Here is a 27,455-nt window from a genome sequence, read left to right on the forward strand (position 1 = left end):
TCTCTCTCTCTCTCTCTCTCTCTCTCTCTCTCTCTCTCTCTTTCTCTCTCTCTCTCTCTTCCTGTCTATATTTTCCTGCCTCTAAATCAGACCCCAGATAGTACCTAGGAAGTCTGCGGCCTTGTCTAATAGAACAGTAATCGTCCTCAGGGAGGCCCGATAATGACATCCTCCTTAAATAAAAGGACTTAATGGAGATTTCCCAAATTTGAAAACCACATTTCCACCAGAAACCTATTTAGCAAGTGACTCCATTGGAAAGGAACTCACGGGGAGAGGCACTGGGGAGGGAGGAGGAGGGAATAGAGTCTTTCTGCAAAATGTTCTGTTCATCTGGGACTTGAAGCTTCAGGCCCCAGAGCCCAGTATGAAGACACAGATTTGAGGCCTGGGAGAGCCCTCCAGATCCCAGCTCAGTGGTCTCCTTGCTTATTTAGAGCAGAGGGAGGGGGGAATAGTGTGAGGGGTGGAGTGTCCCAATAGCTATGCAAATTAACACCAGCACATACTGAAAAGAAATCAGCTACCCCTAAAAAGAAATCTGGCTCCGGGGTGAATAAAAAAATTTAATCAAAATGGAAAATCTGTCACCTGCTTCGATATTTTCCTTCCTCCAAAACCTCCTTGCCATTGTTATTAGGAAACCTACTGGGGAAGAAAGGAGGACTGGGGTGGGGAGGAGAAGAGAATATGTGGAAACACTGGTAGCTTGGGGATTCTGCAATATTCCCCTGGGCCAGTTGATTAACCTTTGGGGCCTCAGTTACTCACTTGTCAAATGGAGACAATAATACTTTACCTACCTGAAGGCAGGGGCCTCAATTTTTCTTATCAGTTTTCTTATGTATAAAGTGAGGTGACTGAAAAAGATTATCTCTAAGGGGCATTCCAGTTCTAAATCTTATGATCTGTGATCTATGGTTACACATAAGAGCTATGATCCAGAATTTAGCACAATTCCCGGTGCTTACTAAATGTTTATTTACTTACTGATTGATCTCTGTCTCTCTGTTTCTGTCTCTTGTCTCTGTCTCTCTCTGTCTCTGTCTCTCTCTGTGTCTGTTTCTTTTCTCTCTCTGTGTCTCTGTGTCTCTTGTCTCTGTCTCTCTCTCTACCTCCCTCTTTCCTTCCCCCCCACCTTTCCCTCTCCTTCTCTGCCTTCCATTTTCTAATCTCCCCTCCATCACTTGGGATGAGAGACAGCAGTGATACTGTCTCTCGGTGGACAGAACACCATCTTAGAAGTCTGGAGATTTACGGTGTGCCGCGTGACCGCGGGCAAGTCATTTCACTCGCTAGGTCTCAGTTTCTTCCTCTGCAAAAGGAAGGCGTTAGAACTGATACTTTCCAGGGTCTCTTTCCTTTCTGTCCGTCTAGGAGTCCATTGATCTCCAGATAATTCCAGCCAGAGTGAAACTCCGCGGTCTCTTGGTGTTTCTGGGAGGCTTCGGGCTCGCCTTGTGCTTTCCAATGCTACCCCCTTGTGGCAGCCAGCACACACAGCGCCCACAGCCCAAACCGGTCCCTCGAGAGCCGCGCCTGGTGGATTCCTCCAGACGCAGAGCTTCCGAGGATGAAGGTGAGAATGGAAAGGGACAAGGGGACCAGCCCTTTTGTTTTACAGATAAGACCAGCGTTCACTTTTCTCCGTGTGTGGACAGGCTTCAGAAAATCCTGCTCCAGATAGTTTTCCCTCACTTTAGATGTTAGGCATGAATTCAGATAAATCAGCCACTGTGTGCAGTCCCTAGGGAGGCAAAAAAGAAAGTCTATGCCTCCTTCAAGACACTAGCATTCTGTCTGGAGACACAGCACGACCACACGTCAACATACACAAAATAAATCAAAATGAAATGTCAGCCCTCTGCTGTAACGTTTTCTTCCTCCAAAACATGTCCTGCTCCTTGCCATCGTTATTAGGAAACTAATAGGGAGAGAGTAAGCTAGGTGGCCAGTGAGTGATCAGACGCCAGGCAGTAGTTGGAGTCAGGGAGCACTGAGTTCAAATGTTGCCTCAGACACTTAATTGGGTGACCCTGGGCAAGCCTTTCAGCCTCCATTTCCTCACCTGTAAATTGAGAGTATTAATACTAATATCTACCTCACAGGGTTGTTCTGAGGCCCAAATGAGATAATACACCTAAATCACATTGCAAACCTTAAAGTACTATATAAATGCTAACAATTAAAAATGATACAAAGTAATAGGGAGATTTGTTGTTCTTCAGTTGTGTCTGACTCTTCATGACCCTTTTTGGGGTTTTCTTGTCAAAAATACTGGAGCAGTTTACTGTTTCCTTCTCCAGCTCATCTTATAGATGAGGAACCGAGGCAAACAGATTAAATGACTTGCCCAGGGTCACATAGCTTGCAAGTGTCTGAGGCTGAATTTGAACTCAGGAAGATGAGTCTTCCTGACTCCAGACTCACCACTCTATCCACTGTGCCACCTAGCAAGGCCAGGGAGCAGTGGGGTGGGAGGGGAGGTCCCCAAGTCTCCAAACTTCCAAAATAACTCCAAGAACATATTCATCTTAGACTAAAAGGCAGGTAACAGACTATGGGAGAACACTGACGAGATTCCCATAAAATGGGCTTGGGTCTCAGTCTGTGTAGCTGGAGGGAACTTCCAAATTGATGAGATTCTAGGTCCATCTGAGTATAAATTCCCAGAAGAAAAAGGAATGAAATGAACCTGGAGACCTCTCTGCTAGGCCTGACTAGACTCAGGACACATCATCAGAGATATTTTCAAAATATTTCTGACTCTATGACCATGGTGTAATGGGAATGGAATTTGAAGATCTTCCCTGCCCTTTAATATACCTAGGGGAGAGTTTGAAGACCTCCCCTGCTTTGAAAGTAAACTCTGCCCCCTAATAGGCTGAATGGAGCCTGTAATGGAGGGAATTTGCTGAAGGGAGGAGCAGAACCCACAGGAAGCTTCCCTGTTGTGAAGATAAACTCTGCCCCCTAATAGGCTTAGTATAGTCACATGGAGCCTGTGGTGGGAGGAGTTTGCTGAAGGGAAGCAGAGTACACAGGAAGCTGGGAGCCAGAGCCAGAGAGAGGGTAGGAGAAAGAGGTGCTCAGGTAGGGAGAAAGAGAGGTTTGTGAGTAAATATTAACATCGTATTGGTTTGTGGTAAGGCTGAAGGATACTGTGGCTCTCAGTATTATTATGGTTACTTAATATCTTTGGTACTGTGATGGAATCAGCTTACTGGTTTTGGGATTTGGGTTTCTGGTGTCTAAATAAATGCTTAAGTTCTGTCCTCTATATGGAGAGTTTGGTATATTTTGCAATTGAACGTCATTTGATATTATAGTCATGGTCTTGATCATGGGCATTGTAAATATTGCACTGGTGCTACACATGGGCAAATCACTTAGCCTCTCAGTGCCACTTTACATTGAATTGATGATAAGAAGACATATGAACTTATGTAAAGAGCTAGGAAAACAATACATGCAATGATACAAAATGACTACAACAATGTAAATAGAAAGGTAGCTAGCTAAGTATTGGAGAAAGTGTTAGGTCTGGAATCAGGAAGACCTGAATTCAAATCAAGCCTTAAATACTTATTATTAGTAATTTTTGTGACTCTGGGCAAGTCACTTAACCTCTCTTTGACTTAGTTTTCTCAGCTGTAGAATGGGATGAATAATAATTGCATCTACCTCCCAGGGTTGTTGTGAGAATCAAAGAGGCAATATTTGTAAAGCTTTAGCACAATGCCTGTCACATAGTGGGCAATTAGGTAGAAAGAGTGCCAGGCCTGGATTCAGGAGGACAGCTTCCAGAGTTCAAATCTGACCTCAGCCATTTACTAGCTGTGTGACCCTGGGCAAGTCACTTAACCTTGTTTGCCTTAATTCTCTCATATGTAATACCAGCTGGAGAAGAAAATGGCAAACCACTCTAGTATCCCTACCAAAAAAAAAATCCAAATGAGGTCGCAAAAGGTTGGACACAACTGAAACAACTGTACAATTGGAACATAGCAAATGTTAGATAAAAGCTAGTTGCTTGTTGTTGTTGTTATTTTTTTATCAAAGTCCAAAACTGTGTAATTATGACTGAGTTTGGCCCCAAAGAAGAGGGATTAGAATGTCCTTTCCACTCTTCCTTGCAGAGATGGTGGCTATGAGTGTAGAATATTTCATACAATGTCATATGCAAGTAATACTTCAGTAATTCTGTTGAACTGTTTTCCCCCCTTCTTTCTTTTTTATTCTTTGCTACAAATCCCTGGGTTTCAGTCCATGACAGATGAACACCCAGAGTACTCTGCTGGTCCTCTCAAGATGTCAAGAAGGGTCTTCAGCACACCCGATGGCCCTCAGATAACAGACAATGGGAGAACACTGAGGAGATTCCCATAGAATGGGCTTGGGTCTCAGCCTGTGTAGCTGGAGGGAACTTAATCCAAATTGATGAGATCCTAGGTCCATCTGAGTATAAATGCTGGTGAGAGAGGGGAAAGTATATACTGGGAAATTAAGGTAAACAAAAGATATCAATAATTTTATCAAATGGGAGAGTTAGAGTTGATGCTAAGGTTTCTTTTGTCTATTGGAGGGGCAGCTAGGTGGCGCCATAGTGCACAGAGTGCTGGGTCTGGAGGCAAATTCATTTTCCAGAGTTCAAATCTGGCCTCAAAACACGTATTAGCTGTGTGACCCTGGGCAAGTCACTTAATCCTGTTTACCTCAGTTTCCTCATCTGTATAATGAGCTGGAGAAGGAAATGGCAAACTCTTCCAGGATCTTTGCCATGAAAACTTCAAACGGGGTCACAGAGAGTCAAAAATAACTGAAAACACTGGCTCTTTGAATGTCTTTGGGCCTATGTCTCTTGACATAAAATGGGAGTCCTGAGTGCAAAATCCAATGATCCTAGAATGCCAAGTCCTGTGCCCTCTACACTCTACCACACTTCCACCTTCCACAAACAGACACGATATTGTTTGATGAAAGTTCTGAGAAGGAAGGACCACAGATTTAGAGCTAGGAAGAATCTGAGAGGCTGTGGAAACCAACCACATCATTTTGCAGATTTTGCAGGAAGAATCAAATCAAATATGTGAAGTGCTTTACCCACTTTAAGACACTATATAAATGCAAGCCATGAAGAAACTGAGGCACACAGAGGTGTTATGACTTACCCAAAGTCACACAGGTAGGAGGCAAAAGGAGGCAGGCTTCAAACCCAGATCCTTGACTCCTAATCCAGGGCTCCACCCTTGTACTACCCTAGCTTGACAGCCTACTATGGTGAAGAGAGCTCTTCTGCAATTCGTGTTTTCCCAGATAGCCTGGCATTAGAAATACACATACACACACACACACACACATACATACATATGCTTGCACACGCACACACACACATACCCTTTATCTTCCACTGCACTTAAGGAACCAGATGACTCAGTATGACCAGGTACTTGAAGAAAGGGATATATGCTATGTATTAAAACCTTGATTTTTCCCAGTTCAGTTCCTTTTAGATACATTCTATTTCCTCCTTTATAGCTGTGAGACTGGGAGTAATTTATGAGAATTCTTTGGGCCTCAGTTTCCTCATCTGAAAAGTGGTTAGACCAGATTATAGTTTTTTAGGGAGGCTTCTTTGGCAGTCTGGTGGAGCCTATGGACCCCTTCTCTGAATCATGTTTTTAAATGCATAAAATAAAATAGATGAGATTACAAAAGAAAACAATTATGTGGAAATAGAATGATTAAAATATGTATTTCTTTTAAACCTTGTGTGTATATCACTGGTTAAAAACCCCATTAGATGATGGTCCCCTTGAAAGCTGTTAAATCCTATAAAAAGTAAATTAATTTTTATTATTATTTTGTCCAAACTGTCACTAGGAAAGTCAGACTGATTTCCATGGCTTGGATAAAAACAGGCTAACCTGATGTATTGCCCCATGACTTCTAATTACTAAAATCTAAAGAGTTCAAGGAAAATTCCTCTTCCTGAATTCAAATCTGGCCTCGGATACTTACTAGGTGGGTGATCTGGACAAGTCACTTAGCCCTGTTTGCCTCAGTTTCTTCCTCTGTAAAATGATTTGGAGAAGGAAATGGCAAACCACTCCAGTATCTCTGCCAAGAATACCCCAAGGAGTCATGAAGAGTCAGAAATGACTGAAATAACTGAAAAACAACCAAGGGTTCCCCAAGAACCAAATCTCTGCTTGGAAAACTAGCAAGACAAGCAACTAATCAACAATGTTTGATTATCCCAAAGGATTCCCAGGTAGCAGAGATTGTATGAGTCTTTGATCTAATCTGACTCCCTCACTTTGCAAAGGAGGAAACTAAGGAACAGAGAGGTAAAGGTGACTTGCCCAAAGTGACAGAGCTGAGATTTCAGCCCAGACCTACTGATGCCAAACCATTATATACTCTGTAGCTCCCACAGAGGGCAAATGTCTTACTAGAAACCACAAGGGATACAAAAAAATAAGCAGAAGACACAGTTGCTTCCCACAAGCAGGTTATAATCTAGCCAAGAAACAATCACCTCTACATATCACTCTAAACAATCTGAATTCTCACAAAGCTAAACACAAGTGGAAATTAATGAAACACATATTCCACAATATTGTTTTAGGGAAAAGAGGGGAAATAGGTAACGGGAGGCAGCCTACTGGAATGATAAATGCCCTGGTTACACCCCTCTGCCCCTCTGCTTCCACCTCATAGAATGTCCCTGGGAAAGAGAACACTCTAAACCTCCTGGCTTTCAAGAGTTAAAAACCCACTCAGCTCTGTGGCTCGGTTCCAAAGGGTCTCAGTTAACACCAGAGGTCTCCTGATATCTCACTCTCTTTAATAGATTTTTCCCATTGACTTCTCGCTTTATTGACTATCATTTCCTTTTCTGCAGGGGAGCTTTTTTCTGGGTCACTGATCCAACCAACTTAAAAGGGCTTTCATTGATTTGGTTTTATTGGTGGTGACTTCCAGAGAGATGGGCAAACTTGCTCCTATCTGCTAACAGTTCCTTGACTCCCGGTCTTTGTTTTTGGCCCCAACCCCCACCCATACTGTTGACTTATCCAAGGAATAAAGTTTTAGAGCTCCTCTCTCTTCCCAGATGACTTTATGGACTGATGGGGAGTCACTCAGTCCACATTTCCTGGGAATTTTCATATAATATCAAGTCTATTATGCTATTAATAAAATTTGAATGAGGAAACTAGAAGTTTTAAAATGTTACATGTAAACATGTGTTTGCATTCTATTATATATGTATATGTGTATATTATATGTGACCAGCCTTTAAGAACCACTGCTGGGCCTATTCTCTTCTCCATTAACAAAGTCCCTCTGCTCTGGGCTGAATGTAATCCTATCAGGATCATATAATAAGGGGCCTATAATGAGAGAGGGAACCAGGCTAACCTTTCTTTTACTTATTAAACTCTCACCGAAGTGTCCTAGAGATAATCTATCTAGAATTACACCTAGGGTTTTCCCAGAAATTAGAGTAGAAAAGTAGTCAGTGTACAACATGAATCAAGTATGGGACAGTTATTTATTTCTTATACATTAAAGAAATGCTACAACACAAAAAACCTCACAAGTGACAGTGAGAGTTAAAACAGGATTCGATGACAATACCTAACTATAGTTATCACATAATCTCTTAGGAGGTTGATACTTAAACCTTGAACATAAAGTAGTCCTTGCTTTTAAAGTCTTTTTAGTCCTTAACTAAAATTAAATATTTTACATTTCAATTTGACTCTCTACTATCCAGACAATTCCCAGGATATGTCTACTGATAAAATGACCAGGCTTTGGTCAGTCCTTATATGAGTGACTGTCCTTTCTGAAACAGAAGCTCCCCCTGCCAATAGCCAGTTCCACTCATTTAATTCAGAGGATCTCCACACTTTACAGACTCCAGGCCTAGTCAGATCCACCTAGTAGTTGATGGTCAGTCATTTACTCAGAAAAGTAAGCACAAAGTGGGAAAAGCAGGTGGAGGCTCAGGTTCAAGTATGTATAATGGTGCCCCCCCTCCACCCTCACTTTCTGGCTGAAAGTGGTCTCCAAGATTCCAGGATGAGGAGAGTCAGCCCATTCTCCGCCCCTGCCTGAAAGTCTCAGATTTATATAATGCTATCTGGAGGGTTGAAGAAAGAAAGCCTATTGGAAGCTGCTTTTCCATTTGATTTACCCAGCACCCCAATCCCTCACTAATATGGGGCAGGAAAAGGCCAAGGGACCACTCAGACTTTTCTGTGTCATAACAAAGGAATAAATCCTTTGGATTTACCATGTGGCAACTGGACTACCATATGACTGAAAACAACCTGGAAGTTAGTCGTTTCCAAAGAAGATAAATGCTGAATACCACATCCCTGGAGTCCTCAGAAGTTTCCGGGGTAGCTCTGGATACAGGTTCCATTGGATGGCCCCTGTAGGACAATTCACCCTCAGTTATATATGTATATGCTAATATGAATGTGCTTGAAGTACATCTATGTCTGTGTCTGTATGTATGGGTGTATACTTCAAGGATCCGCAATTTCTTTGGTGTAGATACTCCTTCCAACAATAAAGATTGCAACCCCTTTATAATATTCTAGACAATCTTGCAGAATGGCTGTGGATGAACCATTTATCACCCTATATCAATCTTGTGATAAATCTCTCTGAACCAACTCTGCAGGGACTAGTCATACATACAAGCAACCCAGTTGGGTTCTTAAAGGCTCCCCTAGTAGAGGTAGGCCAACTGCTAATAAGAGGCAGCTTGATACAGTGAAAAGAGTACCGGCTTTGGAGTCAAAGACCTGGGTTCAAATTCTAGTCATCCTTTACTATGACCCTGGACAAGTCACAATCCACCTGGGCTTCAGTTTCTTCATCTATAAAATGCAAGACTTAAACTGAATAGCCTCTCAAGTCCCTTCTAACTCCATGTGTTTTTTTTTCCTTTTATAATCCTATGTGTTTTATTTTGTGCATTTAAAAACATGATTGAGAAAACAAACAAACAAAAAAAAATTGGGGCGGCTAGGTGGCACAGTGAATAGAGCACCAGCCCCGGAGTCAGGAGGACCTGAGTTCAAATGTGGCCTCAGACACTTAACACAAAAACTAGCCTGTGACCTTGGGCAAGTAACTTAACCCCAATTGCCCTGCCCTCTCCCCTCCAAAAAGCAGAAGAAAACAAACAAACAAACAAACAAAAACATGATTGAGAAGGAGTCGATAGGCTGACTAAATATATATATATATATATATATATATATATATATATATATATATATATATATATATATGTACATCTTATTAGTATAAGAATGGGAATGGGAACTCTCATGGGGAAATGAGAAGAGAATCCACCAAAGGGAAATATGGTAGCTGTCTTTAAGTAACTAAAGGATTTTCACCTGGAAGAGAGAGTCAACTTTTTCCCTTAGGCCCCAGAGGGCAGAAAGAGGAGTAATTGATGGAAATTTCAAAGAGACCAATTTAGACTCAATGTCAGGAAAAATCCTTACTAACAATTAAAACTGTCCAGAAGCGGAATAGGCAGCCTCTGGAGGTTTCAAATCCCCCTTCCTTGGAGTTCAACCAGAAATTGTATGATTATTTGTTGAGTATACTATAGTAAGGGGTTCCTTTTCAGGTACAGGTTGAATTTGATGGGCTCTGAGATTCCTCCCAACTCTAAAATTAGTCTATAGCATGGTGGAAAGAGAGCCCTGGGCCCGGAGTCAGGTAAAGAGGTCAGAAAGACCTGGCCTCAGACTCTTACTAGTTTTGTAGCCTTGGGCAAGTCATTTAACTTCTATTTGTCTCAGTATCCTCAGCTGTAAAATGGGGATAATAAAAGCCCCTACCTCCCAGAGTAGTTGAGAGGAGCAAATGAGATGATCATCCTAAATGCTTGGCACAGTACCTGGCACACAGCAGGCACTATGTAAATGTTAGCTATTATTCTGTGAATCCCAAATGCTACTTAGTCACTATACAACCTGGACAAGTCATTTCCCCTCTCTCAGACTCAGTTTTCTCACCTGTAAAATGGGGGATATAGACTAAATAGTTTCTAAGGTACCTCTCACCACAAGGTCCTTTAATTGTATCCAAATCTTGGGGAGAGAAGAATCTGGGAACGAAAATGTCCTAGCACAAATAAACCAACCCCTCCCTCTTGCCTTCAGGGATATCCTGAAAATAGGGCCTATACTTTTCAAGATGTTGCCATTCCCAGAAAGGAAACATTGACCTTTTTACCCTTTGGGTCACATGTCAAATTTAATTCCAATAGGCTCAATTCCTTCTCACATCTAACTACTGAGCCAATCGATTCTAAAATGAGCAGATAACCTGGATTTTTTTTCAGCCCTCATCTGAGAGATAGCCTCATGCTATGGAAAGAGTGTTGGATTTGGAAGATCTGGGTCTGAATCTTGGCTCTCTGCCTTTAAGCCCTGTGGCCTTGGGTAAGCAAATTTATTTCCTTAAACCTCCGTGTTCTGCTCTGTAAAAATGAGAGGGTTAGGACATTGTAAAGAAAAAGAACTTTGAAAATCTCTAGAACTCTGATGAAAGCAATTGAGCAACCATGTTTCCAGAGGACCTTTGATGATGAAACATGTTATCTGACTCCTAAAATCTTGATGGACACAACGTGTAGAGACATAAATTTTTTGGACATTTTGGACATGGTCACTGTGTAGATCTGTTTTTCTTGGGGGAGTAGGGGAGAGGAATATAACAACAATGATTTTTTTTAAAAAAGAGGGCCACAGTAACAATTTTTAAAGGCAAAGAAGAGAAAGTAGTTTAAGAAGGAAGCACAAACAAACAGGATAGTTTTGAAAGTAAAGTGCAGAAATTACTATATACTTTTTTAAGTAAAAGATGTGAAATAAAGATTCATAGATTCATATAGCAGCAGTTCTCAAAGTATGGTCCAGGTTATGATAAAAATGTTATATACCTACCTCCAGAGAAAGAACTGATGGAATCTGAATGCAGAATGAAGTATGATTTTTTTTACTTTATTATTTTTGTTTATTTGATCTGTGTTTTCTTTTGTAGCACGACTAATATGGAAATGTTTTGCATGACTGCACATGTGTAATGCATAACAAATTGCTTACCTTTGTGGTGGGTGAAAGATGAAATGAAAGGGGTGGGAAAGGAGGGAGAAAATTAGGAACTCAAAATTTTAAAAAAACAAATATTAAAAATTTTTTCTTTACATGTAATTGAGAAAAAAAATAAAATAAAATTTAAATGTGAAAACAAAGTGTGGTCCAGGAATCCCTGAAGGTCTCTGAATGCAAAATTATTTTCATACTAATACTATGATGTTATTTCAAATATAATAAATATCAATAGATATAATCCACATAAACAAAAGCTCTTTGGGGTTTTCAATAATTTTTAAGAGAGTAAAGGGATCCTGAGACAAAAAAAGTTTGAAAACTACTATGGTACAGAATTTTCTTTTTCTCTGATATATGAAAATGTTCTTTTTATCTTGGTGTTTCAGTTCAAAATATAAAAAAATTAACTGAGAGATTTGGATTGAATGATTTCTAAAGTCCCTTCCAGATCTAAACCTAGAGTCTTCTGATTCTTCTCTCTTTTTCTCTGTCTCTGCATCTCTGTCTCTGTGTTTCTGTCTGTTTCTCTGTCTCTGTGTATGTGTCTCTCTCTGTCTCTGTCCCTGTCTCTGTCTCTGTTTCTCTCTCTCTCTCTGTCTCTGTCTCTCTGTGTCTCTCTCTGTTTCTGTCTCTTATCTCTCTTTCTCTTGGAGTCCACAATTTATAAATCCATGTTTGCCTCCCACTGGGCAAGAGAATTAACTCACCTGGATGGTATAAATCTCCTCCTGGCCTGGCAGCTTGGCACATTTTGGAGAGAATTCCAGCAAACCCTCCAGAAACAAATAGACAGTATGATATCAGACTGAATGAGCAATGGTTGAAAGGGTCGCATTGTTACCAGAACCCATTTTCTCTACATAAATCTGCAGCAATCAGGTGTCGTGCATCACAAAACTACATTAAAGGATATTTATGGGAGCAGTTACAAAATGTTTGTCCAGCCCTCACACTGGGGGTTGATTCTGAGTGCCTCTGCCCAAAGAGAGAGAGAGAGAGAGAGAGAGAGAGAGAGAGAGAGAGAGAGAGAGAGAGAGAGAGAGAGAGAGAGAGAGAAAGGATAAATTTTGAACTCCAAGAGAAAAGCTTCAGAGCTTTATTTGAAAGCAATGTTACCAACCTGTCTCTACTCCAGGGAAGACCTTCTAATAAATAGATAAAATAAGAAATTCTTGATTTCATCTGATACTCCCAAGCCTAGGAAGTATTCAGATTATCAACATTTCCCCAGTTGCATGTAGTGATGGAGACTTAAGTTAATTGATCAATCTGAGTTAGTAAGTGGCAGAACTAAAACTAGGCTTATTTTTTTTATTCAATAAATTAGCCCATTTATTATTGTACTATGGGCTACAGATATTTTATAAGGAGATTTTACTGGTCTTTCAATTCCTTCAGTCTTCTGATGGCAGACTTGACTGTGACTGCAGAGGTGGTATTGTAGGTTCACACATCACCAGCTACTGTTTTCATACAGGATCCACAATGCCAGATACCCATAGCCCATCTCTTCATTTTAGTCTTGACACAGAAGGAACAGGTATATGTGACATGTTGGCTAATTTCAATTTTCTTCACCATTTTTCTGAGGGATGCCCCATAACATGCTCCATATCTACCAACAATTCCAACCTTCTTGGTATGTTTAGTCACATTGCCAGTTGCAGGGCCAGAGCTTGGAGAGGAAAGCTATTTTTTTTTTATTTTTAATAAAATTTTCTTTCCAGTGATCAAAAATCTATTTTCTGTCTCTCCCATCCCATCCCATTCCCCTTGGAAAAACAAAAACAAAAACCCTTTTGACAAATCAGCATAATCAAACAAAACAAATTCCTCATTGTCACATCTAAAACCTCTATGTTTCATTGGGCACCTCGCCCCTCTGTCTGGAGGTGAGTAGGTAGCATGCTTCATGGTGGGGTCTAGGCAAAATTTGGAAATTGTTAGAATAGGTTGGGCCCTTGGGCCTCACAGAAAGATCATTCAATTTTGAGCTAAGAACCCTGGGCTTAATTGCCAGATGTGTTATTTAGTAGTATATTTATAGTTGCTCAGTCATTTCAGTCATGACTGATTCTTTGTGACCCGGTGGCATTTTCTTGGCAGAGATGTGAGAGTGGCTTGCCATTTCTTTCTCCAGAGGAAACTGAGTGTTTTATCCACTGTACCACTCGGCTGCCTCTTTAGTGATATATTAGGTTGGGCAAACCAGGTAACATCTACCATTTATATAATACTTCAAGGCTTGCGAAGCACTTTATATATATAATCTCTGATAACAAATGCTACTCCCATATGTTTACATATATTATTTGGCCCTCACAACAACTCAGTAAGGTAAGGATTATTATTTATACCCATTTTACCAAGAGGAAAATGATAGAGATTAAATTCTTTTCGCAGTGTAATAGGTAGTAAGTGTCTGAGGCTGGATTTGAACCCAGGTCTTCCTAACCCTACCCACCATACCACCTAGCTAACCTCTCTTGATTTTAGTTTATTCCTCTGTAAAATGGGAGAATGAGATGATCTGATCTTTAAGGTCCTTTGAAGTCTTAATGCCCATGATCCTACTGGTGTGACATTGGCAAAGTCACTTCCCCTTTTTCGATCTCAGTTTCTATAAAATCAGGGAGTTATAGAGGACATATGATGAAATGCAATGTCTTGGGATGGAGGGAGCTATGGTGAGGAACATTGTATATGGTGTTAGATGCTGGATCATAGATCTTGAGGTAGAAGGAAATAGTTGGCCCCTTCATTTTATAGAAGAGAAAACTGAAGCCCAGAGTTAGGTGACTTGATCAATGACACATAGGCAGTAAGTGAGATAGGCAGAATTTGAACCCAGATATTCTAACTCTAAATCCATTACTCATACCCATCACCTTTAATTATGTTGACCAGGTGGCTCAGTGCACGGAGAGCAAGGGCTGAAATCAGAGTTCAAATCCAGCCTCAGACACTTACTAGCTGTGTGACCCTGGGCAAGTCACTTAACCCTGTATGCCTCAGTTTCCTCATCTGTAAAATGAGCTGGAGAAGAAAATGGAAAACTGCTCCAGTATCTTGAAAAAAAACCCAAATGGGATTATGAAGAGCCAAACACAACTCAACAACAACAAAATGTATATAATTTAACATGGCCTTTTTAGTACCGTGCTGTATGTTTAATGTGTCCCATTTTGAACTTCATTTGGCTCTCTTCTGGGTATTTTAAAAAAATCAACATAATTAATATCTTTTATTTTTATATCACCTACTACATTACTATTGCTACTATAGCATTGTTTAATTGCCACTCTTTTCTTTTTAGGTACCAATATCATTACATGCCCCCTTCCCTTTGTCATTTTCTCTCCTCCATAAATAAATCAATAGATAAAGAGGGAGATAAGTGGATAGATAAATTAATAAATAAATTCCCTCATTGTAACAAATATGTATCATCAAGCAAGACAGTCAATCTACACATTGGTCACCGTCTGAAAACGTGTCTCAGTCTGTGCCTAGAGTCTACCATTGCCCTGCTAAGAGGGAGGAAGCAGGCTTTTTCTTCACACCTCTGGAGCCATGATTGGTAATTGTCCTCTCAGCTCTTTCACAGTTGTTTTCTTTACCAAGTGGTAGCCAGTATAAGAAGGCATTTTTCTGGTTCTGCTTTCTTCAGTTTGTATCAGTTCATCCAAGTTCTCCTTGGCTTCTCTTCTTGATTCTGAACCAGACCTATAAGAAATCCACTTTAGATGGGTGTAACCTTTTGGTATAAAAAACACCATGTGAAGATAGACCAGTTCCAATGGGTTCCAGGGCTGTAGAATATCAGGATACTAGAAGATGGATGTGGGGAATGGCAGTAGTTAGGCTCAAGATACTAGATATATGAAATTGAAAATATTCTAGATTTGGGAGGCTAGGCTTGGGATTTCATTGGTTTAAGAAGTTCCTAGTGAGGAACCTACCTCTGTGAATGTAGGGGTGCAGGAAGGGGGTGAGTTGCCTGGGGCACTATAAGATTAAGTGAGTTACCTAGGGTCACACAACTAATATGTTTCAGAGGATGAACCCCGGTCATCCTGACCCTGACCTGACAATGTCAGGCCCTCTATCTACAATAGCTAACATTTTTAAAGATAAGCTTGCTATGTACCTGGTACTATGCTGAGCACTTTATAATTGTTTTCTCATTTGAGCATCACAACAACTCCAGGAGGCAAGGACTATAATTATTCCCATTTTACAGATGAAGAAACAGGTTACATAATTTGCCCAGGGTCATACAGCTAGTAAATCACTGAGGCTACATTTGAATTCTGGTCTTCTTGATTCCATACCCAGGATACACTGTGCGACCAGCTAAAACTAGTACAAAGAGACAAAACTGAGCATTCTACCCAGAAATCCAGGCATTTTCATTTAAGAAGCCTCTTAAAGATACTGAGATTTAGATGGTATCTTGGTAGTTGGAAAGAGCACTGACTCCAAAATTAAAATACCCAAGTTGGATCCAGTTTCTAATGTTTACTACCTGTGTGACCTGGAGCTAGTCACTTAAATTCTATAGACCTTATCTTTCTTATGTATAAAATGAGGGGGTCAGACTAGTTGGCCTCTGAGGTCCCTTTCAGCTCTAAATTCTCACCATTTTCTTCTTCAATTGGAGAGAGAGAGAGAGAGAAAAGAAAGAAAGAGAGAGAGAGAGAAAGAAAGAAAGAAAGAAAGAAAGAAAGAAAGAAAGAAAGAAAGAAAGGAAGAAAGAAAGAAAGGAAGAAAGAAAGAAAGAAAGAAGGAAGGAAGGAAGGAAGGAAGAAAAGATCCTTTTAAGATCCTTTGTTATAGAATCAAGGATTCTTAGTAGGGGCATTACAAGCCATTTTTTTCCCTCAAGGATTCCCATTCACATTTTCCCTGACTTCTTCCTGATGGATATTAACACCTAAACCTTTCCTTCCCTCCCCCTTTCCCCAACCAAGGTAGTATGCGACCACCATGAGTACCTTCAGCCCAACCATGACCAATTCAGATAAAGTCATTTCAAAGGACTCTAAGCCAGCTTTTCATTGTAACTGCCCACAATAGGGAGAAGGCAGCAAGATGTAGTGGACAGAACAATCAGAGAGCCTTAGTTCAACCTCAAACAAGTCAATTAACATCTCTATACCTCAATTTCCTTATCTGTAAAATGATGTAGGGTGGGAGTGTTGACCACTGAAGTGTTTTCCTTTTCAAAATCTATAATCCTATGATCTGATTTTGAATCCAGACTCTGCTAGTCACTCACTCACTGTTTGACTTTGGACAGGTCACTTCATCTCTCCAGATCTCCATCTCCTTCTCAAAAGAAGGGCTCAGGTCAGACTTAGTCCAAGTCTCTTTCCAGTTCTGAATCCTATAATCTTAGAAGAGAAGACAGTCTTTCTCTCTAGTCTCTTTTCTCTCTCCCCTTCTCCCTCCTCCTCCTCCTCTTTCTTCTCCCTCCAGGAGAGCGTTTCAGTATCTCTCTGTCCTGCTTCAGGGACCCTGCTAAACGCTTCCTGAGTGCCACCTCTCTCGGCTCTCCTGAAGCTGTCCTGCTGCATTATAACAAGATGATAATCAATTAACTGCTAACTCTATTGCAATAAAGGAACGTACCCAACCTTATATAATTCTTTTTAATTGTTTTCTCACATTACAACGTTTTCTGCTAAACTTATTCCACCATAAGTTATGTCATTTAATTTCTCAAAGTGCTAATAATTTAATTGCTTCCTTCCTGCAGACAAAGTGCCTGCACTGTCCTCTCTTCCCAGCGAGGAGATTATAAAATGGAGTTGGCAGGAATACCTAAAAGAAGAGTATTTTTGGCTGTGGAATCTTATGGGAAGCAGCTTTCTCAGAAGTCAGTGTGTGAGGATTGGAACCTGACCCTTGAGGGGGCGTCTCATGTGACCCTATGCCACTTCAATTTCATGTAATTCGATAAGCATTTATTAAACACCTACTTTTTGTTCCAGGCATTGTACTAGGAGATAAGGATGCAAAGACAAAATGAAATGGTCCCTGTCCTCAAGGAGCTTATATCCATTCAGGGCTAGATATAATTGTTCACATTGCATGGATGAGCCAGGAGTCATCAACCATAATTTTTCTTCTAAGAAGGAAGACAAATTGGGCCTTACCAGTTACCCTGGCACTACATACCTCAGATATCACCATCTGACCTGCCAGTGTACCCCAAGCATCTTCCCTGTAACTGAACATTCCTATATGTGATGCCTCCTCCAATTAGAACATAAGGCCCTCCAGAACAGGATCTGTCTTGGTTTTCTGTTTGTATCTCCAGGGCTTTGCAAAATGCTTAGCATGTAGTAAGCACTTAATAATCATTTATTTAAAAGGAGGGAGGAGGACAGTGGCTAGATGGCACAGTGAATAGAGCACTGCCTGAGTTCAAATCCAGCCTCAAACACTTGGCACACTTCCTAGCTGTGTGACCTTGGGCAAGTCACTTAACCCCAATTGCTTTGCCTTACCCCCTGCAAAAAAAAAAAAAGAGTAAAAGGAGAGAGGAACTGGAGCTAGGGGGTGAAGACAAAGAGGAAACTGAATAAGAGAGTTCTGAATATTAGATAATATTCAAGTCTCCAAAAGGCATGTTGTCCATGAGATCAGAAGTATTCCACAGGAATGCTTTAGGTTCAATTCTATTAAGGAGAATAGGGAAACACTGACAGTGAGATTCCTTGGATACTAGACAGAGTAACCAGAGAAAGATAAAGACTCTCCTACTTGGGAAATCTTTAACTAGAGACTGGACATATTTGAGCTGGTAACACAGCAGGAGGAGGAGGGGGAGGAACAAGAATTTTTTAAGCACCTACTATATGTCAGGCATTGTTCTAGACACTTAACAAATATCTCATCTGATCCAATAAAATAGCTTGTAGAATCAGGGCCAGTGCTAGACTGAGGTCTATAAACGTATAGGATCCTAGGATTTAGAGCTGGAGGAACCCTAGAGATTATCTAATCCAACCCTAGGGGCAGCTAGGTGGCACAGTGGGTAGATTGCCAGGCCTAAAGTGAGGAAGACTCCTCTTCCTGAGTTCAAATCCAGCCTCAGATACTTTACTAGCTGTGTGATCCTGGGCAGGTCATTTAACCCTCTTTGACTCAATTTCCTCATCTGTAAAATGAGCTGGAGAAGGAAATGGCAAACCACTCCAGTGTCTTTGCCAAGAAAACCTCCCTGGGGCAGCTAGGTGGCATTGTAGAGTGAGTAGAGGATTGTGAGTAGAGCACTGGCCCTGGAGTCAGGAGGACCTGAGTTCAAATTCTGCCTCAGATACTTGACACATTTCCTAGCTGTGTGACTTTGGGCAAGTCACTTAACCCCAATTGCCTTGCCCCCTTGAAAAAAAAAAGAAAAATGAAAACCTCCCCAAAAAATGGGGTCAGGGAGAGTCAGACATGACTGAAACTACTGAACAAAAAAATCCAACTCAAGTATATTGCCATTCAGAAACTTGAGACCCTAGAAAGATGAAGAGATTTGCTCAAGCACACACAGTGAAGAGCATTCTGGACCTGGAGTCAAGAAGACCTGAGTTCAATCCTCCCTTTGACACTTACTTCACTGTGTGACACTGGACAAGTCAATGAATGACTCCCAGTTTCAGTTTCCTCATCTGTAAAATGGAGACAATAATCACACCTACCTCTCAAGGTTGTTGTAAAGCGTTTTGCAAACCTTAAAGGACAAAAGCTAGCTAAAATCTAACGAGGACAGAGCAAAGCTAGGACTTGAATCCAGGTCCTCTAACTCAAAATTCAGAGCCTTTTCCACAATACCAGACTGCCTACACATGTGCTTGTCCTTCCTCACTCATACACACACCTGTCACTCACTGCCCCAATTCTGCTGCTGCCTTACTTGGATAAGAAAGAACCAATGGTATCAATGGCCGCTCTTGCCATGTCCTCCACCTCCCAGATCCAGCGACTGTATGGCCAAGGTAGTGTGCCGAAGGCAGAGATAGTCTTCCTAGCAGGTGAGCTGAAGGCTCAACACTGAAGGTCCCAATCCAGTCCCTTCCCCTCCCCATGACCCCACGTCATCCAAGCTAGAATACCACACTTGTATCCCACACCTTCAGGCCAGGCAAGGGCCTCAGGCATAACACCAGCAGCAAATAAGACTTTCAGGCTTTCTCACAGCCTTCCCTCTCAAGGAACAAGGCCCCATTGAAGCGGTGCTGCCTGCCTTGTTTCACTCCAGATGTAGGGAAACTTGAACCTTTGCAAACAGCTGGGTTCCTTCCCTATCCCCTTCCTTTCTCTGCCTTTATTTATTCATTTATTTATTATCAGAAACTGGTAGTCCCCAGTTGAGCACCCTCTTTTCCCCCTCCCCACCCCCTTTCCTCCCCCCTACACTGACCCAGTTGTCTGGCCTGAGGCTCACCCCAGCCTCAGACACTGGAGTTTGTTCCTGTCGCTGTCAGAGCCCATGTCCCTGAGGCCAACTTGCTATTAACCATAAACCAGGCCAGCACCAAGGTGAGAAGCTGAGAAAAGGAACTGGCTTTTCTCAACCTAGGTGCTTGGGAGGAAATAGCTGAGGAGAAGGTGGGAGACTTAGGGGGAGAGGGGAGGGAGCAGGACGGGGAGGGCAGGTCCTAAGAGCAGCAAGGGAGGAACTGAAGCACATAAGTTTCATTGCTAGCTAAGCAGGAACAACTCAGCGGGCACAGATTCCTGAGTCTGTTATCTAATTGGAAAATGACATGGCACTGCTCCCATTCTGTCTTAAATGATAGGGACTTGTGTGCACAGCAGATCCATGCATACAGATCATTAGGGACCTACTGTGTGCACTGCACGGTGTCTCATTGGTAGGCTGGGGAGCACCCTGAGAAAGACATGCCAAAGGGTGCAAGCTATGAGTTCATACAGATGGGTGACAGGAGCTGGGTTATTCACCCTAGAGAAGAGAAGGCTCAGGGGACATGAATGTCTTCAAGTGCCTGAGGAACCATCCTGTGGAGAAGGCCTTAGATTTGTTCTCTTTGGCCCCAGAGGGGAAAACCAGAGACAAAGATGGGAAGCTACAGAGAGGAAAATACAGGCTTAATGTCAGGAATATTTTCCTAATCCTTAGAGCTGTCCAAATGTGAAATGGGCTGCCTTGGGAAGTAATGGGGTCTCCCTCATCCAAGGTCTTCATGAAGAGGCTGGAAGATGCTTGTCAGATATTAGTAGATATTAGAATCAAGCTTCCTTTTCCCATAGGGACTGGATAAAACAGATTCCCAGGGGAAGGGAATAAGCATTTATGTATCACCTGCTATGTACCAGGCATTGAACTAAGTACTTCAGAAATATGGTCTTATCTGATCCTCACAACCACCCTGCAGGGGGTGTTATTATGCTCGTTTTACAGATGAGGAAACTGAGGCAAACAAATTGAGTGGTTCGCCTGGGGTCATACAGCTGGTAAATGTGTCTACAACTGGATTTAAACTGAAGTACTCCTGACTCCAGGCCCCATGATCTATCTACTGTGCCACCTGGAAGCTTTAAGGTCCCTATTAAATATTTGAAAGGAATGGAAGTTGTACATAATAGATTTGCAGTTTCAAGTACAAAATAAAGGAGGGGGGAATCCTCCCCAAAATTATGGAATTCTGTGGATCTCAATTATACTGCTATACTTTTAAGCCATCTACGTGAATGTCCATTTATGGGGTATGTGAAAGTGGGGAGTTCTTTTCTGAGAATGGGTTGGATGAAATGGTCACTGAGATCCTTCTCAACTCTAAGATTCTGTGATTCTTTGTTGGGCCCAGAGTCAGGAAGATGTGAGTTCTAGTCCAGCCTTAGACATTTACTATGTATGTGACCCTGGGTAAGTCATTTAACCTTGTTTGCCTTAGGTTTTTTTTGTTTGTTTTTTGGGTTTTTTTTTTTTTTGCTTTTTAGAGGGGGGAAGGCAGGGCAATTGGGGTTATGACTTGCCCAAGTTCACACAGCTAATAAGTGTTGTGTCCAAGGATGGATTTGAACTCAGGTCCTCCTGACTCCAGGCTAGGCACTCTATTCTCTGTACCACCTAGCTGCCCCTTTGCCTTAGTTTTCTTAACTGTTAAATGGCAACAATAACAGCACCTGCCCCAAAGAGTTGTTGTGAGAATAAAATGAAAGCACTCAGTGCCCTGCCTGGCACATAGGGTTGTTGTTCAGTCATGGTCTAACTCTTTGTGACCCTATTTGGGGTTTTCTTGGCAAAGATACTAGAGTGGTTTGCCATTTCCTTCTCTGGCTCATTTTCCAGATTAGGAAACTGAGGCAAACAGGGTTAAGTGACTTGCCCAAGGTCACACAGCTAGTGGTTTGCCATTTCCTTCTCTGGTTCATTTTCTAGATGAAGAAACTGAGGCAAACAGGGTCAAGTGACTTACCCAGGGTCACCCAGCTAGTCAGTGTCTGAGGCTGGATTTGAATTCAGGTCTTCCTGACTCCAAGCTGGGTGCTCTATCCTCTGAGCCATCTAGCTGCACATAGTAGAAACTGTAAAAATACTTGTTCCTCCACCCTTCTTCTATGTGACTGTGAACCCCTCAAGGGAAGAGCTTCTTTATTTCCCTTGGATCCAGGGATCTCACTATGAGCAATATAAAATCATAAGATTCAAAGAGAAATGGAATTTTAGAGATAATTTAGTTTAAGCCTGTCATTTTATGGATGCTTCTCCCTTGGGTCTGTGCTTTTCCCTGGTATTCTCCCATGCCTGGGATGCTCTCCTTCCCCATCTCTGCTTCTTGGCTTCCTTCAAGATTTTATCTTCTGCATTTGACCCCTCCCAATCCTGCCCACTGCTGGTGCCTTCAATCTGAGAAAAATTACATTTTATATATTCTGAATGGCTGTGGTTGTTTGTACACTGTCTCCTCCATTAGACCATGAGCTCCTTGAGAACAGGGACCATGTTTTTGTCTTTTTTTTTTTTTTGCATCTCCCCAGTTCTTAGTATAGTGTTGGGCACATAGTAGGTGCTTAATGAAAAAAATGTTTTTGACTGAGTACTACATTGTTTCTGAAGTGCCTAATATGATCAATGTATGTAGTAGGCACTCAGTGAGTATTTATAGGGCGGTTGAATGAATGAATTAAATGATTAAATGATGGAAGTTTCACCTAAACATGTATCCTGCTTCTCTGAAGAAAAAAAAATTTAATGGCATACAGTATCAAATATGACTAATGTGTCTGTTTGTTTTGCTTAAGTGAACCTCTTGGTTACAAGGAAGGGTTCTATTGCGGGGAGGAGAAAGAAGGTTGGCGGTTCATTGGGAAGTGGCAACAATTTTTTTTTTAAAAAGCAGCAATGACATTCTTCTAATTCTCACTCAGTGATACAGAGGCAGCTAAGTGGTGCAATGAATAAAGAGGGTCAGGCCTGGGAAGACTCAGCTTCCTGAGTTCAAATCTGGCCTCAGACACTTACTAGCTGTGTGACCTTGGGCAAGTCACTTAATCCCATTTGCCTCAGTTTCCTCATCTAGAAAATGAGCTGGAGAAGGAAATGGCAAACCACTACAGCATCTCTGCCAAGAAAACCCCAAATGGGGTCATGAAGAGTCAGACACGACTGAAACTACTGAATAACAACAGCAACAGTGACACAAGTCAAATTGTTTGTGGCTAACTCTCCCAGACAGACAGCTACTAAAACACAGATCAGCTCCCTGGTTTATATTTTTCTTCTCGGAGAGAAATTTTACCTGTCTCAAACCCAGGAGGAATCAATGTGTCCATCCCTGACTGAACAAGAACTGCCACAACAAAACAAACTCCACCCTTTCTTTATTCTCGGTGGTTTGTTCCATACCAGGAGTGTCTTTAGTGTTACGTTAAATTCAAAGGCAGGACCCAGAAGTTTGATGTACAACCCAGTCTCCACTCACAGGGAACACTGCTAATGCAATTCCTGGTCACTTGGAAATGTGTTGGAACTTCCCCGGAGTGTCCAGATGGCTCTGTCTAGAGTCCAGGGCACTTGACTGCCTCTCATACTCATTAATAAATGGCTCATTTCAGCCGAACAGAGTCTATCCGGACCAAGGCTACAGCGAAAGACAGACCCAAAGGGAAAGGAAGGGGAAAGGAATTGTGACTGGAGAGATGATGTTTCAGGGGAAAGAAGGATCTGAAGTAGACATGTGGGAATGGAATAAATTTTATGTTGCAGTGAGCCTGTTTGAGACAGTAGTTGGCAGAGGAAAAAAGGACTGGCTTTGGTTCGGATCTTGTAACCGATATTAACACCAAACTCCTCCCAGTGCCCTCCTTTATGAAGGGCCAAAAACGGACTCAGCTCACTCCACTTTGTATCTGCTGCTCTGCCTCATTTCAACTACATGGGGCAAGATGCCCCTGCACATGCTCCCCGGATGCCACTGACTTCCCTGTCTCCTTGCGTTTGCTGTCTCCTTCTTTAGACCGTAAGCTCCTGGAGGACAAGGACTGCCTTTTTATTAATTGTTTCCCCAGAGCTTGGTACAGTGTCTGGCACATAGCAGGTGCTTTAATAAAAAGTATTAGGTTGACTACCCATGCAAGCCACTTTTCTCTGAGCCTCAGTTTCCTCAGATATCAAATGAGAGAGTTAGACTACATCAATTGTGGGAACCCGTGACCTCAAAACCAGAATGTGAAGTTTGGATTCAGTCAAAGGACCACCTTTGAGGACCTAGAGGGTCACATGTGGCCTCAAAGTCACAGGTTCCCCATCTCTAGATGACTAGATGATTTCTAACGTAATTTATAGCTTCAAAACCATAATCCTATATTATCAAGAGACACAGCATGGCATGTGAGATTGCCTTGAAATCAAGAAAACCTGGATTCAAATACTGTGTCTCTGACAACTCCAGTGACACCCTATTGCCTCTAGGATTGAAAAAAAAAATTCCTCTGTTTAGCTTCTTAAAACCCTTCCCAATATCTGAGAGAGAAGAGGTTCCTCTTTTCTCCAGTAGAAGGGCACCTTGGATTTAGCCTTGGCCACCACCCTCTATCTTGGCCAGAAAAGGACCTTAAGAGTTTGGAAGAGTTCAGAGCTCTTTAGACTTCCCATCTTCCCATCAGGGTACTAGCATCATCCCTTGGACAGGAGGTTGTGGTGCTAACAACAACAAAAGAATGTTAAAAATTGTTAAAAAAAAAAAAATTTTGTTAATGTTAAATATTTTTTAAAAATGTTAAAAATTTTAAAAAACACATAACTGGGGGAAAATGTTATTTTTTAAAAAGGACATCAAAAAACCTACAAAACATCTAAGGGTAACTTCATGAGGACCCCATTAAGGGGAGAAAAAGGTTTCCAGGAACCAGCAGCTACCAAGTAAATCCCCTTGCCACCTATTCTCTTTTAAGCTTGAGCCTACTTTCCCCTGGACTCTGAGTACAATAGTGGAAACAATATGTTAGAGCAACTAGGTGGCACAGTGAATAGAGCACTGGCCCTGTAGTCAGGAGGACATAAGTTCAAATCCAGCCTCAGACACTTGACACTTGAAAATAGCTGTGTGACCTTGGGCAAGTCACTTAACCCCAATTGCCTCCCCTCCCCGTTCAAACAAACAAAAACAATATTTCACAGACTTTTGGAGGGGATGCTTTACACCAACTATATCATAATAGTCACCTCCTATTTCTAAAAACTAAGCAAGTTTGACTGACTAATACCAAATGATATTGTTGTCCATTGTATTAAAGAGGACCAAAATGGCATCACCATATCAGGGTCAACGTGCAGTATTTCCAACTATGGCTGATTAGAGAATGAGCTATAATAATAGAGGGACACATCCAACCCCTTAGGGCTACCCTGAAAACCCTGAGGAGAGATGTAATAGTTGCCTTCTAGTCACAATTTAAATGATTATTCTCTCTCCCAATATATTTCATCTACACTTGTCTTCCCCATTAGAATATAGTTGTCTTGAGAGTAGGGATTGTTTTATTTTTTGCATTTGTATCCCCAGTGCTTAATAAATGCTTGATTAAAAATCTGCTGACTAGGTGATTCATTCATTCAGTGGATAGATACAGAGACCGCAAAACAAAAACAGTCTCTGCCCTCAAGTATCTTATATTTCATTTAGAGGAAACAACACAAGAACATAGATTTTTTTTCTTAAAAGACAAAATATATACAAAGTTATTGTCAAGGTTAGCCTTTTATAAAATAAATACTGATCTTATTTCATCCTGCTAATATAATCATGACTCTTTTGATGTTCTGAGGAACCTTAACTCTTGCCTTCTTAACTCAAAAAACAGGTCACAGGGAAAAAACAAGAGTTATTTGTTCCCCCTCCTCACCATTCATCAAAAAATATTGACTATGTCCAGAACCCTCTACTCTGGGTTATTCCAAATGAATCACCTGGATCTCAGGACAGTTCTTGAAGCTAGTACCACACAAGGAGGGTCTTTTGGGATCCCACTGTAAAATAATCATAAAAATCTATCAGGGCTTGAAAGAAATTGGACCAGTCCCAAGAGAAATGAGGCTTTTGATATGTAAGAATGGGGAGTATATCAAAAGCTTCTCCTCCCCTCCCCCACCTGCACACTAAATACAGTTCCTATCACTTTACACCCCTTAGATGTACCATTAGCAGAAGCCTGGATGAAACTGAAAATAGGCACCTCTTTTTAACAAAAAACAATGCCACCTCCTCTTCCTACTTCCTGTTCTGTCTTCCTCTAATGTTAGGAACTGAGCAGGAGAGGATTCATTATATTTTCATCCTAGCAGGGATTCTTAACTTGGGTTCTATGAATTTGGTCTTTTAAAAATATTTTGATGATTATATTTCAATATAACTGATTTTCTTTGTAATCCTATGTATTTCATTTTATGCATCTAAAAACATTCTGAGAAAGAGTCCATAGATTTCATTAGACTCCAAAAAGAGTCCATGATACAAAAAAAGATTAAGAAATTCTGTCTTACAATTCCAATGATGAAAAATGTTATCTACCTCCAAAGAGAGAATTGATAGACTCTGTGTGCAGATCAAAGCACATTTTTTTCACTTTCTTTATGTTTCTTGCTTTTTTATTGGGTTGAAGGTTTTTTTTTTGCAACATGACTAATATGGAAATATGTTTTGCATGACTTCACATGTATAATTGATACTATACTGCTTACCTTTTCCATGGATGAGGATGTAATACCATGCACAGAAGTTTTCCAGAAGAATGCTACTGTGAATAGCTTTTAAGATTCTGATTACACAGTATAGTGATCACTCTATTTATTCCATAACAAAAGCAAAGCATCCACAGAAAATCAAGGTACAGCATTCATAAAATTATAACTTATCACAGGAAATCACAATATAATATTCACACATAGTCTCAAAGTAAAATAGTCACTCTTAAGTTAACTCAATCAGTCACTTATCAGTAGTTTCAAAGTACAATAGTCAAAGTCTTCCACTCGTGGGGCAAAGTCTTGATTAACTCAATAAGTCAATTATCAGTAACAATATCTCAAAGTACAAATCAGTCACTTATTTAGCAAAGTCTTACTAAGTTTCATACACAAAAACCTCCACCCCTTAGGTCACTAGTAAACTACAATTCCATAATTACTCAGTACCCAAGGAGAGGTCTTTTCATCTTGACTTGGGGCCTGTTCTCAGATTCCCTGGATCCCCTTCCATGGTCCCAGATTCTACCTGGATTCACCAGACTCTCACTTCAGTTCAATGGCAGACAGCTCCCAGTTCCTTGACCAGCTCTCTGGGCAGGTCCTGCTCCACACTGAAGTTCACAGGGTCTGTCTGGTCCATGTCAGATCCTTCACCATTTCTGCTCCAGGGAATTCAAGGCTCAACCAAGCTACAAACAAAGTCTCAGCATCCTCGTCATGCTTCAGTCACCTGGGCTCCTGGCTCCTGGGCTCCTGGCTCCAGCTCCTGGGCTCTGGGGCTCCTGGGTTCTGGAGCTCCTGGCCTCCTGGCTCCTGGGCTCCTGGCTCTGGGCTCCTGGGATCCTGTTCAGAAGAAGCTCCACCAACACAAGTTCTCAGGACTCAGTTCTCCATTCTTCTGTAGCTGCTCTGCCACCAGATCTTGGTCTCAAGGAAATTCTGACTGTGCCTCTCTGGGGCTTTTCTTATATACACAGCATTAACTTCCTCTTTCAGCCAACCCCTTCCTGTTACATCAGTAACAGGAGACAGGAGTTCATACCTTCTGTTTCCCCAACAGAGGCTTAAACAGTTACTAAGTGCTA

The 27,455-nt window shown here is 41.4% G+C and overlaps 2 long non-coding RNA genes across 2 annotated transcripts; one reads left to right on the forward strand and one right to left on the reverse strand.

Moving 5' to 3' along the window:
* Positions 1-3,008: 3,008 nt before the first annotated feature.
* LOC138145909 (uncharacterized) lies at positions 3,009-17,268 on the forward strand. The gene is made up of 3 exons (XR_011164338.1): positions 3,009-3,093; positions 10,388-10,487; positions 16,921-17,268. It is a non-coding gene; the product is annotated as an uncharacterized lncRNA (long non-coding RNA).
* Positions 12,501-27,455, reverse strand: LOC138145911 (uncharacterized). The gene is made up of 3 exons (XR_011164339.1): positions 26,365-27,455; positions 25,594-25,653; positions 12,501-14,885 (listed from the first exon to the last, which is right to left on the reverse strand). It is a non-coding gene; the product is annotated as an uncharacterized lncRNA (long non-coding RNA).

This window comes from Petaurus breviceps, unplaced genomic scaffold (genome assembly GCF_028583685.1).
Source record: "Petaurus breviceps papuanus isolate PSGF00001 unplaced genomic scaffold, PetGlider_PUasm1.0 90750, whole genome shotgun sequence".
Classification (NCBI taxonomy): Eukaryota; Metazoa; Chordata; class Mammalia; order Diprotodontia; family Petauridae; genus Petaurus; species Petaurus breviceps.